Source organism: Hippopotamus amphibius, chromosome 3 (genome assembly GCF_030028045.1).
Source record: "Hippopotamus amphibius kiboko isolate mHipAmp2 chromosome 3, mHipAmp2.hap2, whole genome shotgun sequence".
Lineage (NCBI taxonomy): Eukaryota > Metazoa > Chordata > Mammalia > Artiodactyla > Hippopotamidae > Hippopotamus > Hippopotamus amphibius.
The window spans coordinates 6,337,522-6,343,521 of NC_080188.1; positions in this window are offsets into that span (position 1 = coordinate 6,337,522).

Here is a 6,000-nt window from a genome sequence, read left to right on the forward strand (position 1 = left end):
GGCAAGGAGCAAGGAGGGGAAGTACAATGGAAGACGCATTACTGCTCAGAGGCTGACCTCCTGCATTTGCATATCCAGCCTGTATCACCTCCCGTATCAGCATGAGAAGCTGAGCAGTATCCGGAGGGATGACTGACCTCCTGTTTCAGAGGCTCGTTCATTCAAGAGCTATTTACTGAGCACCTACTATGTGTCTTATGCTTTGTGGTCTTGCTGGGTGTGTGGGGTTGAATTAACATGCTGCCTCTTCCTAGGGAGCCTAGGTTGGTGCGGAGGACAGTCCCAGGTGAATGTACAATGGCACTCGTGATCAGGACCACAAAGGGGAACCTGAGGCCGCTTGGAGAGGCATGATGTCGAGCGTCAGGTTGGAGGCGCCCTCTCTAACTTTCTAGAGAAAGTGACACTTCACTGGAGAAAGGAAGGCTGTGCTGGAGGTGTGGGGAATACTTGAAGAGGCAGGTTCAAGACCAACACCATCTTTTGAGCAATTATGTATGTACATGTACCAGGTGTACTGCTGAGTTTTGTTTGTCTGAGCCAGAGTGCGGTTGGATGTGAGACTTTGATACCTACTCAAACTGCTTAAATTAAAAGGGAGCTTTGTTAAAGGGCAGAATCTGGTAGAATCCAAGGGTAAGGGACGCACAGCCAGACCTCCGAGGGAGTGGCTCCTTCCCTCTCTCCCTTACGGGACTACCAGCTGGGGATGAAATCCTGGCTCCCTACGTGGCCTTTTCTGATGTCACCCCAGGAGGGAGGTTGGGGCACCTCACTGCAGCCTGGCAAAAGTGGGAGTCTAGGCTCTGGGCCTTTGCTGGCAGGGGCTGGGCATGGGGGTGGGGCTGCAGTGTTTCCTGTGGTGTTTGGCTGGAGTAGGGTGGTTATTGTCTCACAATTTTCTGTCTTGCTTGGCTTCCCTTTCCTGGTCATTTTGGAAGAGAAAGCAGGCTTCTGTACTCATTGGTGCCCTGGATTTCTTCTTCAGGATTCAATCTGGGATATGCCAGGCAAAAAGAAAACCCGGGGAACCCATCACGATGTCATTCCTTGGATCCCAAGTTCCCTAACCGGTCAGGCTTCTTTCAGAGACTTTTTATATTTGCCCATATAATGTCTAGCGTTTTTATTTTTATTTGGCAGGAGGAATGGGAGAAAGAATGTCTATTGCATCTTTCTGAAGATGGGAGTCAGTCAACATGTTTTGTTTTTGTTTTTAATTTTAATTAACTAATTTTTATTGAAGGAAGGATTCTTTAAATTCTATAGTGCTTTACAGTTTTCCAAAGTTTCTCACAGATGATTTCATAGGATCCCACATCAACCCCTTTTTCTCCCTTTCCCCTCTATTGCCCCTCCCCCACCCCCCTCCCCACCGGTAACCCCTAGTTTAGTTTGTTCTCTACATCTGTGAGTCTGCTTCTTTTTTTGTCTTGTTTTGCTTTAGTCACAAGTTTGTTGTATTTTGTAGAGTCCACGTATAATCAACTACTTTTCTAATTAATCAGAGTCAGATTCTGTTCTTTAAAACTAAGATCTTACCTGACACAGAGTTCTTACGGAGCATGCCTTATCAGAGGTTAGGAGGCAAACCCTGGAATCTCTCGGAGAGCCAGGGAGGAGTTGTGAAACCAGCAACTAAGCCCAGACCACATCTGGAAACAGCTGCAGTGGTGATGCCTATGCCTCCGTCACGGGGCCAGCACCCCTGGAAACCGGAAGATTCTTCCATCACCTTTGCCAGGCCACCCTTGCTTCATGGCATCACCTCTTCTGAGTCAAAGTCCCTTGTGTGGATGTTTGATTGGAGGCCAAGTTAATGTCTCTGTCCTGGCTGCAAGGGATGCTGGGAAAACCAGGTTTTGGCTTGTCTTGAGAAGGTGGGGACGTTTTCCAAATACAGAAAGGGTTCTGGGTGGCCCCAAACATGACAAATGTCCACTATGGAGTGTAACAGTGTATGTGAGAGCCCAAACTCAGGAGCGGGTAGAGGAGATGAAGAGGAGAAAATATATTTGGGAGACAGTGAGGAAGTGGAATCACTAAAAGCTCATGAGAGATTGAGTGTGAAGCATGAAAAAGAGGGAAGAATCTAGTTACTAGTCAAATATCTATGATTTTAAGCAGAAGATGGCCGGTTATTGAGTCAGTGGCTGATGAAGGATCCGGTTACCAAGTCCTAATACTCTTGTTGGGAGTAACTTTCCTGAAGAAAAGTACAGAAAACAGAGTTCACCTGTTTTTCAGCATTACCAACCATTTTTATTGGACCCTTCAACAAGGCAACTTTGGTTTTATGAGTGCTGCAAGCCAAGACCTTCAGAAACAAGCTAAACAGAACTCCAAGACAAACAAACAAACAAACAAATCTTGTGTGTCTTTCCTCATGGTATCATGATACAATTTTTTCTTATATCATTCTTATATCCTATCATCTTACAAAACGTATTTGGAAGATCTGTCATCAAAACATATCTACACACACAGAGTAAACAAGCAATAATAAAACAAAACCCTATCATTATAAGGATGAAAGAATAAGAGCTGAGTAATGAGGGCAAGAGGTCAGAGCAAATTTAAATGAAAATCTAGATTAAAGAGGCTAATGGAATTGAGTCCAAAACTTTGCTATGATGTTCCTAGCATCAAAGGAGAAAAAAAATTGGATGCGTTGTGTACACTTGTTCTGTGGACTAATTGTGTCTCTCCTCGCCCCCTTCATATGTTGAAGCCTTAACCCTCAACATGATGCATTTGGAGTGGGGCCTCTACACGAGTAATTAAGGTTAAATGAGGTCATAAGGGTAGGGCCCTGACCTGATAGAAAAGATACCAGAGTGGGCCAGCGGAGCACGCTCACTTGCTCTCTCTCTCTCTCTCTCTCTCTGCCATGTGAGGACACAGTGAGAAGGTGGCATCTGTGAGCCTGGAAGAGAGGTCTTATCAGACCCTGACCATGCTGGCACCCTGATCTCAGACTTCCAGCTTCCAGGACTTTGAGAAATAAAATTCTGTTGCTTAAGCCACTGAGTCTGTGATATTTTGTTATGGCAGTGTGGGCTAACTAAGACATATGTACTGTACACGTCTGGTTATCAAGACAGAAAGCAAACTCTTTTCCCAGTTCTGAGCTCTGAGAGTAACCCAGCCTGCAGGTTACTTAGATAAGAGACATCCAACAACATATTAAAATTTGATAGCTGTTTCTCAAAAAAGATGACCTTAAACAGTTCCTGATAAAAATAGCTGATGTCCGGAAGTTAAATTACGGTTTGTTGAAGAGATTTTGGGGACCACGTCATATCATACAGGTTCTGCGCTTCCTGGGATTTGATAAGAGGTGTGTAACAAACAGATGACAGCTGCAGTTCCCATCAGCATCCGGGAATTGGCATTATTTCCAGCCCATATTTTCTGTGTGGCAGCCCACAGGTTGGAACATCCATGAGAGGATGTGTGTGTGTGTGTCAATGTCACATGTGCCAAATGGCAGCAAAGCAACGAGCACAGCTTCAGAGAAATGTCTGATCAAGGTCACACACACACACACACACACAAATACCTTCAAGAGCCAGACAGGAGGGGCTGTGTGTGGAGAGGGCCCAGAGGGCGCACACCTGGTCAAAAGGAGGCAACTGATTTTTCAGAAGCCAAGAGACGCACTGCAAGAATATTCTGCATGTTCAAACCATCTACAGGCAGATCTGTCCAGAAGACCCCTAGTCCTCAGGCCTTACAAACTACAGGACGATTACTCGTTGAGTTCAATGATCCATCCAAGTCATGACTAATAATTCCAATGAAGATAGTTGGTAATGTCCACAAAGCAATTTTTTAAAACAGTAATGACCATAGCAGGACTTTATCACTAGAGTTTGGAGAATGGATGTCCTCACCACTGCTGCAGAATGCAGTGTTCTTTGTTCTCTTTCATTTGCTTGGGCGTGTTTCCCAGTCGTGTGTCCTTCAGCGGGGTTTCTAAATAAGTTAACACCACCCTCCCTCAAAGTGCTTGGTCAGGATATTTGTCGCTTTCTCGCAGCCATGGAAAATGCACACAGGGATTGAAAGGCCCAGTTCATGCAACATTGCTCAAAGGATTTGAGGATTCCATTACTGCACAAATCCTTTAATTAAAGCCAGTTCCTCCAGGCCCCTGTTGCCCGGGCACAATCCACAGCGTCCCTGGCGACCTTGGGAGGGTTGATTAATTGACGCGTTGGCAGTGCAACCATTCCTTCAAAGATCCCAAGATATAGCTGCTAAAACCAAAGTGCCCCCGGACACCATGTGGGCCTGCCTCTGCAGTGGCTCTTACAATTTATCTGCAACTTCTCCCCTGTGTGACTAATGCCTGCTGCCTTCTACTCAGTGGCTGTTTCGACCCATCACCCTTCCTCTCTGAGGCAAAGAACTCTCCAGTGAGGAGGTATTTTTGGAAACTCAAGAGGGCGTTTTTGCAATTTGGCAATAAGAAGCGACATTCTCCACTGGGCCCAAGTCACCGTCGATATCAAAGGAGCCAGATTTGTGAAAAATCTCTCTGCCCTGGCTTTTCAGGGATTCAGCAATGAGCAATTAGATCTGGAAGCACCAATATCTAGATTCCACTCATCAGAAGAGTGAACTGAAGGGAAACTGGATAACACAGGAAGGGCAGGCGGGAGCAGTTTTCAAAGGCAGCTCTTAAGGGTGACTCTGAATGTGTCTTCTTTATAATGCTGGGTATTCTCCCTTTATCTTTGTCAGCACTCTGCTGATCAGGCGCTAGTAAAACTGAGTCCCGAGTCATCTTTTCAGAACCCAAGAAACAAGAGAATTCAACCAAAGGCAAACTTTTAAAATTGCCTAAGGGAGGTAAGGTAATTAGGTGATTGCATAAGACTCCTGTAAAATTTGTGCGTCTGAGCACGGTGATGGGTTTGGGCCTGTGTATTTAAGAGAAGACACTAGAAACAAGCTGTATAATAGAAGGAGAAGAATTTGGAGTTCCCAAGGCAATCCTGAAGCAAAGAGCTAAGAAGGCAACAGAGGGAAGGAAGAAGGAGGAGGAGGCTGGTAGGAGGCAGAAGGCTGTTCAGTCATGTTGGACTCCTTTCTGTGAACCACAGCCCTCCATTCAGAAGATCCCCCCAATCAGGTGCTCTTTTTTTTTTTTCCCCCCAGAACAAACAGATTTGATTGGAGTATAGTTGATTTACAGTGGTGTATTAGTTTCAGATGTACGGCAACATGATTCAGTTATATCAATATATATATCAATATATATTATATATATATTTTTTTCTTTTTCAGGTTCTTTTCCATTATAGGTTATTACAAGATGTTGACTATAGTTCTCTGTACCATACAGCAGGTCCTGGTTGTTTATCTATTTTATATATAGTAGGGTGTATCTGTTAATCCCAAACTCCTAATTTATCCCTCCCCCCAACCCCAGGTGCTCTTTTAAAAGCCAAATACATTCCAGGCCCCATGTGACCCAGTCTCAAGCTGATGTCACGGACAGAGTACTGCAATCTGCTCGCCCAATGAATAGTTAATTCTGAGCCTTACTTGAATGCCTGTAATCTCATACAAGGAAATATAGTTAGTAAATCCCATGAGAAGGACTACAGAGCAGGGCTGAGAGCATGGGCTCTGGGCCAGTGAACCTCAGTTTGAATTTTGGTTCTGCCACTTACAAGCTGTGAGATCTTTGGTGAATCACTTAACCTCTCTGTGCTTCAGTTCCCTCATCTGTAAAATGAGGATGATTATAGCACCTAAATGAGATGAGTTAATATTTGTCAAGCCCTCAAAACAGTATCTGACACACAGGGAAAGTTACATCAATGGTGGTTAAATAAATAACTACAACTTAGGATCCACTTTCTCTGACACTGGACCCAAAGGGTGTTTCTAGTTTTCCTCTATCATTTCTTTTCATCACTTTTCTACTCTTTTCTTTTGTTTCCTCTCTTGGAGAAAAAGCTCTGCATTTTCTGATGCAGTCCTTAC